Source organism: Schistocerca nitens, chromosome 7, assembly GCF_023898315.1.
Source record: "Schistocerca nitens isolate TAMUIC-IGC-003100 chromosome 7, iqSchNite1.1, whole genome shotgun sequence".
Taxonomy (NCBI): domain Eukaryota; kingdom Metazoa; phylum Arthropoda; class Insecta; order Orthoptera; family Acrididae; genus Schistocerca; species Schistocerca nitens.
In genome coordinates, this window is record NC_064620.1 from 319989404 (window position 1) to 320002718 (window position 13315).

General features: G+C 41.5%; 1 protein-coding gene across 5 annotated transcripts in view; it reads right to left on the reverse strand.

Annotated features, from left to right (window-relative positions):
* LOC126194752 (multidrug resistance-associated protein 1) overlaps nucleotides 1–13315 on the reverse strand; it is a 390212-nt gene that overhangs the window by 169979 nt on the left and 206918 nt on the right. The gene's annotated exons all lie outside the window — the stretch shown is intronic.

The window sequence follows — 13315 nt, forward strand, 5'->3', positions numbered from 1 at the left end:
GCATAGCTTATGTGGGTGGCAGAATAACACTGTAGGAGTGATGGGGAGGATGATCCATATTTCTGGGCACAAAGAGGATCTGAACCCTGTCAGAGAATCTGATTTAGTTTCTCCATTCAAGAAGAGTGCTCTTTTGTTGCCAGGCTGTGGGTGTCACGGAGGGTGACTGAAGAGACAAGGCATGGTATATATGTTTCTGTACACGGTTGGGAGGGTAATTTCAGTCTGTGAAGGCCTCAGTGAGACCCTTAGCATATTTGGAGAGGAACTGCTCATCACTACAGATGCAATGACCTTGGGTGGCTCTCTGGAAGGAACTTCTAGGTATCTACATCTACATCTACATCTATACTCCGCGAGCCACCTTACGGTGTGTGGCGGAAGGTACTTATTGTACCACTATCTGATCCCCCCCTTCTCTGTTCCATTCACGAATTGTGCGTGGGAAGAACGACTGCTTGTAAGTCTCCGTATTTGCTCTAATTTCTCGGATCTTTTCGTTGTGATCATTACGCGAGATATATGTGGGCGGTAGTAATATGTTGCCCATCTCTTCCCGGAATGTGCTTTCTCGTAATTTTGATAATAAACCTCTCCGTATTGCGTAACGCCTTTCTTGAAGTGTCCGCCACTGGAGCTTGTTCAGCATCTCCGTAACGCTCTCGCGCTGACTAAATGTCCCCATGACGAATCGCGCTGCTTTTCGCTGGATCATGTCTATCTCTTCTATTAATCCAACCCGGTAAGGGTCCCATACTGATGAGCAATACTCAAGAATCGGACGAACAAGCGTTTTGTAAGCTACTTCTTTCGTCGATGAGTCACATTTTCTTAGAATTCTTCCTATGAATCTCAACCTGGCGCCTGCTTTTCCCACTATTTGTTTTATGTGATCATTCCACTTCAGATCGCTCCGGATAGTAACTCCTAAGTATTTTACGGTCGTTACCGCTTCCAATGATTTACCACCTATGGCATAATCGTACTGGAATGGATTTCTGCCCCTATGTATGCGCATTATATTACATTTATCTACGTTTAGGGAAAGCTGCCAGCTGTCGCACCATTCATTAATCCTCTGCAGGTCTTCCTGGAGTACGTACGAGTCTTCTGATGTTGCTACTTTCTTGTAGACAACCGTGTCATCTGCAAATAGCCTCACGGAGCTACCGATGTTGTCAACTAAGTCATTTATGTATATTGTAAACAATAAAGGTCCTATCACGCTTCCTTGCGGTACTCCCGAAATTACCTCTACATCTGCAGATTTTGAACCGTTAAGAATGACATGTTGTGTTCTTTCTTCTAGGAAATCCTGAATCCAATCACAAACCTGGTCCGATATTCCGTAAGCTCGTATTTTTTTCACTAAACTTAAGTGCGGAACCGTATCAAATGCCTTCCTGAAGTCCAGGAATACGGCATCAATCTGCTCGCCAGTGTCTACGGCACTGTGAATTTCTTGGACAAATAGGGCGAGCTGAGTTTCACATGATCTCTGTTTGCGGAATCCATGTTGGTTATGATGAAGGAGATTTGTATTATCTAAGAACGTCATAATACGAGAACATAAAACATGTTCCATTATTCTACAACAGATTGACGTAAGCGAAATAGGCCTATAATTATTCGCATCTGATTTATGCCCCTTCTTGAAAATGGGAACGACCTGCGCTTTCTTCCAGTCGCTAGGTACTTTACGTTCTTCCAGAGATCTACGATAAATTGCTGATAGAAAGGGGGCAAGTTCTTTAGCATACTCACTGTAGAATCTTACGGGTATCTCGTCTGGTCCGGGTGCTTTTCCGCTACTAAGTGATAGCAGTTGTTTTTCAATTCCGATATCGTTTATTTCAATATTTTCCATTTTGGCGTCCGTGCGACAGCTGAAGTCAGGGACCGTGTTACGATTTTCCGCAGTGAAACAGTTTCGGAACACTGAATTCAGTATTTCTGCCTTTCTTCGGTCGTCCTCTGTTTCGGTGCCATCGTGGTCAACGAGTGACTGAATAGGGGATTTAGATCCGCTTACCGATTTTACATATGACCAAAACTTTTTAGGGTTCTTGTTTAGATTGTTTGCCAATGTTTTATGTTCGAATTCGTTGAATGCTTCTCTCATTGCTCTCTTTACGCTCTTTTTCGCTTCGTTCAGCTTTTCCTTATCAGCTATTATTCGACTACTCTTAAACCTATGATGAAGCTTTCTTTGTTTCCGTAGTACCTTTCGTACATGATTGTTATACCACGGTGGATCTTTCCCCTCGCTTAGGACCTTAGTCGGTACGAACTTATCTAAGGCGTACTGGACGATGTTTCTGAATTTTTTCCATTTTTGTTCCACATCCTCTTCCTCAGAAATGAACGTTTGATGGTGGTCACTCAGATATTCTGCGATTTGTGCCCTATCACTCTTGTTAAGCAAATATATTTTCCTTCCTTTCTTGGCATTTCTTATTACACTTGTAGTCATTGATGCAACCACTGACTTATGATCACTGATACCCTCTTCTACATTCACGGAGTCGAAAAGTTCCGGTCTATTTGTTGCTATGAGGTCTAAAACGTTAGCTTCACGAGTTGGTTCTCTAACTATCTGCTCGAAGTAATTCTCGGACAAGGCAGTCAGGATAATGTCACAAGAGTCTCTGTCCCTGGCTCCAGTTCTGATTGTGTGACTATCCCATTCTATACCTGGTAGATTGAAGTCTCCCCCTATTACAATAGTATGATCACGAAACTTCTTCACGACGTTCTGCAGGTTCTCTCTGAGGCGCTCAACTACTACGGTTGCTGATGCAGGTGGTCTATAGAAGCATCCGACTATCATATCTGACCCACCTTTGATACTTAACTTAACCCAGATTATTTCACATTCGCATTCGCTAATAACTTCACTGGATATTATTGAATTCTTTACTGCTATAAATACTCCTCCACCATTGGCGTTTATCCTATCCTTGCGGTATATATTCCATTCTGTGTCTAGGATTTCGTTACTGTTCACTTCCGGTTTTAACCAACTTTCCGTTCCTAATATTATATGCGCACTATTTCCTTCAATAAGCGATACTAATTCAGGAACCTTGCCCTGGATACTCCTGCAGTTTACCAATATTACGTTAACTTTTCCTGTTTTTGGTCTCTGAGGACGGACGTTCTTTATCAACGATGCTGATGTTCTCTCTGGTAAGCCGTCAGGTATTTTATCGTTTCGCCCAAGGGGGGGTCCCTCTAACCTAAAAAACCCCCGTGTGCACGCCACACGTACTCTGCTACCCTAGTAGCTGCTTCCGGTGTGTAGTGCACGTCTGACCTGTCTAGGGGGGCCCTACAGTTCTCCACCCAATAACGGAGGTCGATGAATTTGCAACCATTATAGTCGCAGAGTCGTCTGAGCCTCTGGTTTAGACCCTCCACACGGCTCCAAACCAGAGGACCGCGATCGACTCTGGGCACTATGCTGCAGATATTAAGCTCAGCTTGCACTCCGCATGCGATGCTGGTTGTCTTCACCAAATCGGCCAGCCGCCAGAAGGAACCAAGGATGGCCTCAGAACCCAAGCGGCAGGCGTCATTCGTTCCGACATGTGCTACTATCTGCAGCCGGTCACACCCAGTGCGTTCAATAGCTGCCGGAAGGGCCTCCTCCACATTACGGACGAGACCCCCCCCTGCACACTGGCATTCTTCCCCGACCTACCCGCTATTTTCCTGAGGGGCTCCATAACCCGCCTAACGTTGGAGCTCCCTATAACTAATAGGCCCGCCCTCTGTGACTGTCGGGACCTTGCCGGAGAATCGGCCACTGGCCCAACAGGCGAGGCATCCTGTGGTGGCTCGGAAACGATGTCATCACCACTAGGATGTAACAGGTGGAAGCATTGAAGTGGAGGTATTGGTGGTAGGTTTGACGTGGACGTAGCCATCCTAGAGTTGGAGGTCACCATTGAGAAAGGTGATTTGTGGGTTGAGGATGAACAGGTGAAGCAAATGGGGATGGTGGAGAAGTGTTGAGATTCTGGCAGAGTGTTTATTCGGTGTCTTCACCCTCCATCTGGATCATGGAGATGTCATTAGTGAATCTGAACTGGTGAGTAGTTTATGATTCTGGGTGGTTGGAAAGGATTCCTCTAGATGGCCTGTTAATAGGTTGGCATAGGAAGATGCCTATCACTGCACCACCGAATTGTTTGTAGCTGATGCCTTTGAAGGAAAGGTATTTGTATGAGTGAGGATATAGTCGGTCATAGTGGCTATGCAGGAGGCCATAGATTTGGGTCAGTGGGGCACAGGGATAGGAAGTTTTCAATAGCAGTAAGGTCAGGAGCATTGGGGACAGTATAGAAGGATTTGGCACTGTCAGTGATGAGCAGGTCAGCAAGTGCTGTGGGGAGTTGGTGGAGGAAATGGATAGTGTCATATATTGAAGGGTAGATTATGTACAAGAGGCTGAAGGTGTTTATCAATTAGAGCAGACATTGCACAGTAACCTATCACAAGCCACAAAGGGGCTTCCTGGGTGGTTGGGTCTATTGACTTTAAGAAGCAAATCATGAAGCATGAGAGGGACTCAGGAGAGATGTTCTGGGACTGATCTAAGGATTTGAGGGGGAACCAAAAATCCTACTATATTTCAAGCATGGGGACATTGTGGCAGAGTTTCTAGGTGAATGTATCTGATAGTTGGCAGAGCCCCTCCACCAAGTAAACCTTGCAGTTAAAAGCCACAGTGGTGGGGCCTTTGTCAGCAGGTAAGATTTTATGTTTGGGAATATTGATGAGGCATGTTTTGAGGTTCCAGAAATTCTCAACCTTGCCTTGCAATGAGTCCCAAAATCACTAAATATGGAACCCAACCCTACAGCCTCAGAAGGAAATGCTATCCACCATGTAAATATTAATCCTGACCTTACAAACCTACCTACCAACCTACCTACCTACCAACAAAGATTTTCCCACTGTTATGAACTGTGGAGATTACCTGCTGGAGGGACTCTGCCTACTGAGAAGTCCACCTACAAACCGTGCCAGTGGCCCCACGCCTGAAATCCAGCAGGATCGTCAGTCCCTCACATCCCTTGGCCCATTCCATAACCTCTTATCTGACACTCTCTCATTTGCCTCGCCCCCACCACTCCCCTCACTCCTATCTTCTACATGCTACCTTACATCCACAAACCCAACCATCCAGGACACCATATTGTGGCCAGTTACTGTGCCCCACAGAGAATCTCTGCTCTCATGGACCAGCACCTTCAGCCTATTACCCATAACCTATCCTCCTGTGTCTAAGACACCAACCACTTCCTCCACCAACTTTCCACAGTTCATGTTCCTTTAGCACACTAATATCCCCAATGTTCATGCTGCTATTGAACACGACCTTTGCCAACACCCGACTGACTCCGGACCTACAACCCCCTTTGTCGTCACCACGACCCACTATATCACCACTCACGATTACTTCTCGTTCAAAGTCTCCACCTACAAACAAACTTATGGTACAGCAATAGGCACTCATATGGTACCATCCTATACCAACCTGCTGATGGGTCATCTGGAAGAATCCTTCCCAGCCAACCAAAATCATAAACCCCTCATATGTATTAGATTCAATGATATTCATTATCCAGATCGAGGGTGAGGACATCCTAACCAAATTCTTCCAGAACCTCAACAGCTTCTCCTCCATTCACTTCATGTGGCCCTCCTAAACCCAACAAGACCTTCCTCTATATCAATCTACAACCGAAGGATGGCTATATTAGTACCTAAGTCCACATAAAACCTACCAACAATACCTCCGCTTGAAGAGCTATCACCCATTCCACACCAGGAAGTCCCTCCCATACTGCCTAGCCACGTGTTGCCTGATCTGTAATCATGAGCAGCACCTCTTAAAATATGCCAGGAACTTCACTGAGGCCTTCACAGACCAAATTATCTTCCCAATGTCGTCTAAAAACAGGTCTCCTAAGCCTTGTCTCGCCAATTACCTACCATACCTCACATACCCACAGTCCAGCCCCAAAGGAGCACTCCTCTCTTGACGTAGTACCACCCAAGAGAACACACTACATACTCCACAAGGATTTAGACTCTCTCTCATACTGCTCCAAAATGAGAAATTTTGTCCCCACACTTCCTATAGTGGTATTCCACTGGCCACAGGAACTACACAGTATCCTTATCCATGCCTACTCCACCACTGCTCCCAACCCATTGCCTCATGACTCATCTCCCCAAAACAGATGTAGATGCGAGACCTGTCACATGTGTCCTCACTCCCACTTACTTCAGTCCTGTCACAGTTGTCTCTTGCTCCATCAAAGGCAGGGCTTTGTGTAAAAGCAGTAATGTGACCTACAAACTAAGTTGCAACTATTAGGCTGCTTTCTTCATGGAAATGAAAACTAAAAAGCTGTCTGTGTACATGAATGCCAACTGTCAAACTATGTCCAAGAGAAAACTGGACCATCCACTTGCTGAACAGCTGCCCAACACAATGTGCCTCACCTCAATGACTCCTTCACAGCCTGCACCATGTGAATTCTTCCTACCAACATCAGCTTTACTGAAATGCGCAAGTGGGAACTTTCCCTATAATGTATGCTTCATTCCCTTACCCCCTCCCCCTCCCCCAGCATCTCAACCTTCACCAATCCTCCATCTACCTTCGCCCTTCCCTCCTCCCACTCCAGCACTACTCATTTTCTTTCCCACGAATGCACCTGCAAGTCTATTCCTCATCTCTACTTCTCTTCTGTCACCACTGTTCCTTCTCCCCCTGTTCATCATCACAGCCTCCCAACTTGGCACCTAGCAGCCCATCCTACCACCCCATGTCATCTCTTTCACCAGCATCCAACCCCAGCATATCACTACTCACATTAAATGCAGTCACAGTCTGGCTCCAGCGCCCAGCGACAGTGGCCATGTGTATGCAAAGTGGTAGTGTGGTTATTATTATTATTCTTTACTTTCTCAGACGTTAAGTCTGGTTAAAAAATGAAAAATGACGCGGACCTTGATCAGGCGTCACTTCCTTTTAACTGTATGGTATGTGTTATATTGCATTTAGGAACTTTCGGGTAATTGAACATGTATCAATAATTACTGATTTCTGTAGTTGTATATATACGTTTGGATGTAGCTCTATTGCATTGATGTACTGGTGGATATTGTGTGGTATGACTCCTGTAGTTGATAGTATAATTGGTATGATGTCAACTTCATCCTGATGCCACATGTCTTTGACTTCCTCAGCCAGTTGGATGTATTTTTCAATTTTTTCTCCTGTTTTCTTTTGTATATTTGTTGTATTGGGTATGGATATTTCGATTAGTTGTGTTAATTTCTTCTTTTTATTGGTGAGTATGATGTCAGGTTTGTTATGTGGCGTTGTTTTATCTGTTATAATGGTTCTGTTCCAGTATAATTTGTATTCATCATTCTCCAGTACATTTTGTGGTGCATACTTGTATGTAGGAACTTGTTGTTTTAAAAGTTTATGTTGTAAGGCAAGCTGTTGATGTATTATTTTTGCGACATTGTCGTGTCTTCTGGGGTATTCTGTATTTGCTAGTATTGTACATCCGCTTGTGATGTGATCTACTGTTTCTATTTGTTGTTTACAAAGTCTGCATTTATCTGTTGTGGTATTGGGATCTTTAATAATATGCTTGCTGTAATACCTGGTGTTTATTGTTTGATCCTGTATTGCAATCATGAATCCTTCTGTCTCACTGTATATATTGCCTTTTCTTAGCCATGTGTTGGATGCGTCTTGATCGATGTGTGGCTGTGTTAGATGATACGGGTGCTTGCCATGAAGTGTTTTCTTTTTCCAATTTACTTTCTTCGTATCTGTTGATGTTATGTGGTCTAACGGGTTGTAGAGGTGGTTATGAAATTGTAGTGGTGTAGCCGATGTATTTATATGGGTGATTGCTTTGTGTATTTTGCTAGTTTCTGCTCGTTCTATAAAGAATTTTCTTAAATTGTCTACCTGTCCATAATGTAGGTTTTTTATATCGATAAATCCCCTTCCTCCTTCCTTTCTGCTTAATGTGAATCTTTCTGTTGCTGAATGTATGTGATGTATTCTATATTTATGGCATTGTGATCGTGTAAGTGTATTGAGTGCTTCTAGGTCTGTGTTACTCCATTTCACTACTCCAAATGAGTAGGTCAATATTGGTATGGCATAAGTATTTATAGCTGTTGTCTTGTTTCTTGCTGTCAATTCTGTTTTCAGTATTTTTGTTAGTCTTTGTCTATATTTTTCTTTTAGTTCTTCTTTAATATTTGTATTATCTATTCCTATTTTTTGTCTGTATCCTAGATATTTATAGGCATCCGTTTTTTCCATCGCTTCTATGCAGTCGCTGTGGTTATCCAATATGTAATCTTCTTGTTTAGTGTGTTTTCCCTTGACTATGCTATTTTTCTTACATTTGTCTGTTCCAAACGCCATACTTATATCATTGCTGAATACTTCTGTTATCTTTAGTAATTGGTTGAGTTGTTGATTTGTTGCTGCCAGTAGTTTTAGATCATCCATGTATAGCAAATGTGTGATTTTGTGTGGGTATGTTCCAGTAATATTGTATCCATAATTTGTATTATTTAGCATGTTGGATAGTGGGTTCAGAGCAAGGCAGAACCAGAAAGGACTTAATGAGTCTCCTTGGTATATTCCACGCTTAATCTGTATTGGCTGTGATGTGATATTATCTGAATTTGTTTGGATATTAAGTGTGGTTTTCCAATTTTTCATTACTATGTTTAGGAACTGTATCAATTTAGGATCTACTTTGTATATTTCCAATATTTGTAGTAACCATGAGTGGGGTACACTATCAAAAGCTTTTTGGTAATCAATGTATGCGTAGTGTAGAGACCTTTGTTTAGTTTTAGCTTGATATGTCACCTCTGCATCTATTATCAGTTGCTCTTTACATCCTCGCGCTCCTTTGCAGCAGCCTTTTTGTTCTTCATTTATAATTTTGTTCTGTGTTGTATGTGTCATTAATTTCTGTGTAATGACTGAAGTTAATATTTTGTAGATTGTTGGTAGGCATGTTATGGGGCGATATTTAGCTGGGTTTGCTGTGTCTGCTTGATCTTTAGGTTTCAGATAGGTTATTCCATGTGTAAGTGTATCAGGGAATATGTATGGCTCTGCAATGTAACTGTTAAATAATTTAGTTAGATGTGAATGTGTTGAGGTGAACTTCTTTAGCCAGAAATTTGCTATTTTATCATTTCCAGGGGCTTCCCAATTGTGCGTAGAATTAATTGCTCGGGTGACTTCATGTTGCAAAATTATCACTTCAGGCATTTGTGGTATCATCTTGTATGAGTCTGTTTCTGCTTGTATCCACCGTGCATGCCTGTTATGTTGTACCGGGGTTTGACCATATGTTGCTCCAGAAGTGTTCCATGTCTCTTATGTTTGGTGGATTGTCTATTTTTATGTGTGTGTTATCTATTGTTTGGTAAAATTTCTTTTGGTTTGTGTTGAATGTTTGGTTTTGTTTCCTTCTATTTTCACTTTTTTTGTATCTTCTAAGTCGTTTCGCCAAAGCTTGTAATTTTTGCTTCTTTTCATCTAATTGCTCTATTGCTTCTTGTTGTGAGACTTTACCTAACCTTTTTCGTTTTTTGTCTGATATTTCATTTCTTATAAATTGTGTTAACTGTCCGATGTCTTTTCTCAGTTTTTCTATTCTGATCTGTAGCCTGTGTTGCCATGCTGGTTTTGTGGGTTTCTTCTGTGTGTTGGTTGGTTCTGATATCTGCCTAGTGTGTATATTTAGTGTAGTGAGTGCTCCTACATAAACCAGTAGTTGTAACTCTTCCATAGTTGTGTATTCATTTATTTTGTTGTGTATGATTGTGTTGATAGTTTTTATTGTTGTTTCGACTTGTGGGCTATTTGGTGGTCTATGCAAGAATGGTCTAATGTCTGTATTTGTGTCTTTGTATTCTATATATGTCAACTGAAATTTTTCTTCTATATCTAACATGTGTGTCACTTCGTGTTCTATTTGTGCTTGTGCTGGTGGCTGTCTTAAAATTTCATTTTCCTCTGATTGTTTAATTGATGCGTGTTCTTTGTTTGTTTGCTCTGGGATGTTTGAGTCCATTACTGTATTTTCTTCTTCTTCTAATTGCACATTATTTTGTTCCAGTATTTGTTGTACTTGTTTGATGTTTTCTAATTCTGACTGGGGTATCCTGTTATTTTTTATTATTACACGGATCTGATCAGCTAGACGTTGTTCTGTTAAAAATTTTAATTCTGGGTATCTGGTAATAAATGTTGTGTATACTTGTGATCTGTATCCAGTTGTGTTGGTTCCTAGGTTTGTTGCTTGGTAATAACAGAGCATGAGGTGTCGATTAACTTCATCTGACCATCTCATCCTCTGTCTTTGTTTTCCTTCTAGGGTGGTTGCAGGAAGCATATCCTGCAAAACACCTCTATTTGGATTTAAATCATTTTCCAGTTGGCTAGCAGTGTCATTACCATTGTGGGCGGGCATAGGGTTCAAGCGCCGTCCCCGACCATGACGGCGCTTGTCCGAGGCTTCTTTAGTTCTGTCCTGAACCAAGTAATCACACTAAAAGGGGGGTTAGCCCTATTAGTGGTTTGTTCTTTTCGTCGCCTTTTACGACTGGCAGAACATACCGGAGGCCTATTCTTTTCCCGGGCCTCCACGGGGTTTATTATTATTATTATTATTATTATTATTATTATTATTACAATGACGATGATTGTGTGCATATGTTTTCTGTTTTGAGACAATTACCTTTTTGTCAGAGAGCTTAAATGTTTAGCAGAGTACTATATTGTGCCTGTCTGTAACTCAACACCTGGTCTATTTGGAGAGTAGCAACCCATCCTTTTCCCATTATTGTTATTTTATTTAAACTTCAATAGATTCAATTGTTTGTTTTGTAATTTGTAGTAAATAAACATTATTGTTATCGTATGACCTAGGATTCAAATTTACGCCAAAGACAGAAACCAAGCACAGGTAGTACCATTTTCTTATTCTTCATCTTCTTAAACTATCGATTATTTCAATTGTTACAGACACGTTATGAAGACAAATATAAATTTCTGAACCTTTTTTCAGCACTTCAGCAGCTAAAATTCTGAATAGAAGGAATAGACAATGTTTGTTAGTAAAATTCTTATCACTAACGGTCACCTATAACATGCAGATAAAGTTACCTACATTTTTACTCTTACTTCATGTCTAAGGGTAACCCAGTGATTCTTTTAAGATTTCAGAATGTTTAACAGTAACGTAAGAATAATTTTACCTCGTGCATTTTATCCCCATTAATGAAGAAAAATGCATTTCAGGAAGTATTATACTTTATTTACCTCTAATAACACGAAATACCAAGCTACTTAGTTGTCCTTCATAATGAGTTTCTGCCTAAGGATCATGCCTGATATTATGTACTGAGAACAGCAGTGTCAGATTCCTAAAGATTAGAGAGACAGGGATAGTGTCAAACTGCTGGAACAGTGGTCCCCACTCCTGAGGCGGATGTCTCCACTGCTATGGTAGGGCAAAGTAACATTTAACACTGTTGTTGTTGTTGTTGTTGTTAGCTACATTAGGAGAAGCAGCGACCTTTTACTTTCAGCTTAACGCTGTTACTACCAAATTTGGAATTAGTGTAAAAAGCAGGAACATACCAACTCATGGAGTAAGGGAAGGAAAGGTATATAAAAGTGACTGGCCTGAGGCAGTATGGAGGTGCAGAGCCCCAAATCAGGTTGGCTGATGCTTTAAAATGCTGGGGGATTGACGGGTTGACAGCAGATAGAGAGAAACAGAGTATTGCGGCAACGTTTTAGGGACTCTGGATTTTCATATTCAGAAGAGTTCTCAGCAAGATCACTGGGACACCAACTACTTTTCATCTCATTGCCAGCCTTGGATAAGCTCCATTTTTGGTCTATTTTCTCTCCCAGTGTTTGCACTTTACAAAGCTGCTACTGACTGCTACCTCTATTAGCTCTCTCCCACGAACACTGACACAAACTTCTGTTGTGCCAATGGTTCAATTGTTTGCTTTTTTTTAATATTTATAAGTACCTTCCAGTGTAGTAGCTTAGCCTGAATGCAATAGAAGAGCGTTATTCAGACCCTCGAGTTCCTCAAGTCTCCTGTCACAAGTATCCTTATATCAAATCCCAAAACCTGTGCCTCTTATAGGTGCCTTGTGGTTGACGTTTGGCACTGATTCAAACAATTAACTGCCACCACTGGAAAATTTGTCTACTGCATTTGTTCCTAACCACTCAGGAACTGCAGAATGACCTGTAATCCCTTTCTCCCTCTCTCTTGTACCAGAACATGACAGCTCTTCCACAATGATTAGGGCCTAAAGAAGTTAGTTGGACTGGTCCGACACAGCTGCAACATTTCCATTACAGCCTTAGTTCAGTGGGCTTTTGAATTGTTGGAAACAACAGTGGAACACAGAGAGCTGCAAATTTTATAATGTTCAAGATGTGCAAATACTGAATCAGATCCACAACCCATTTTCAATTTTTTCACAATCATGTAGATTATGCTCCACCAGTCTTCAAGCACCAGGGACATACACCACTTCTCTTGCAGTTACCAGTTCTTCACAGAGGAATAGTCTACCACTTGGTTCTTTGTCACTGAGATGTGTGACCAGACAAAGTGTGTGTGCCGCCCAACCATTTTCATACGACACCTCCACCGACTCAACACTGACTCCTGCATCATTGTTACCCTTCAAATTCAGAGAATAAATTAGGGTACTGCACGATGCTACACTTTATCAATGAGCTACACCATTTTATTTTGGTTTCTCCAATAGCATACTATGGCACTGTAGCATGGGGGTTTCATTCATTATGTACCAGGATTGCAAATATGCACCTTCAGGCAAGCAGAAAATCAATGAATTTATTATTCCATTTGAAGTGATAAATGGAACTTTAACTACCCCTCTTAATACATGTCATTCCTCATTTAAACAGACATGGTGGTGGTTCACAGATAAAACTGTAATTGCAAGATCTCTGAAAAACCAGTTGGCAGGTATCATCAGTCATTAGAAAAAATACATATGGTCAAAATCAATTGCATTTGCTTTCACAATAGGGCATCTGTAGTGCCCCTTCAGTAATTGTCCAATTAACACCTCCAAAGTGACATTCTAACCCCATGATCATAGAAGCTTTTATCACTCCTCCCTTTAATCAATTATTAAATTCCTAAAACTACCATATCACAGTTGCCAGTTC